The sequence below is a fragment of the Haliaeetus leucocephalus genome, unplaced genomic scaffold (assembly GCF_000737465.1).
Source record: "Haliaeetus leucocephalus isolate CR32 unplaced genomic scaffold, Haliaeetus_leucocephalus-4.0 Scaffold260, whole genome shotgun sequence".
In the NCBI taxonomy this organism is placed as follows: domain Eukaryota; kingdom Metazoa; phylum Chordata; class Aves; order Accipitriformes; family Accipitridae; genus Haliaeetus; species Haliaeetus leucocephalus.
Window position 1 is genome coordinate 312,273 of NW_010972696.1, and position 479 is coordinate 312,751.

Below are 479 nucleotides of genomic sequence, written 5' to 3' on the forward strand. Positions count from 1 at the left end.
GGGGGGGGCAACCTCATTAGGGATAATGATGTCACAACGAACATAATAAAAAACGGGGAAGGGAGAGGCGATATAAATATAGCTTTACTTTGGGAAGGGGGAGGGTCCGGCGGGGGGGGCACACACACGACATACACACCCCCCCCACTCCCCCCCGTACAGCAAACCAGACAGCATCGACAGTAGAAACAGGGCAACAACTCAAAACCCAGGAAACCCCCCCAAAAAAGAGGGAGGGAAGAGAAAGGAGGGCAGGGACCCCCTCAAAAGCGCCTGCTTTTAGGGCTGTGTCCCCACCAAACCTGGGGGGGGAAGGCAACCCCCCCCAGCCAGGAAAGGAGGAACCTTTTGGTTTTTTTTTAAAAAAAAGGCAATAAAAACGAGCATTAAAGTAAAAAGGCAACTTTTACCCCAAAAAAAGTGTAAAATTACGGCAGCTCCAGTCTTTAGAAAAAAACCCCCACCCACACAACCCCCCC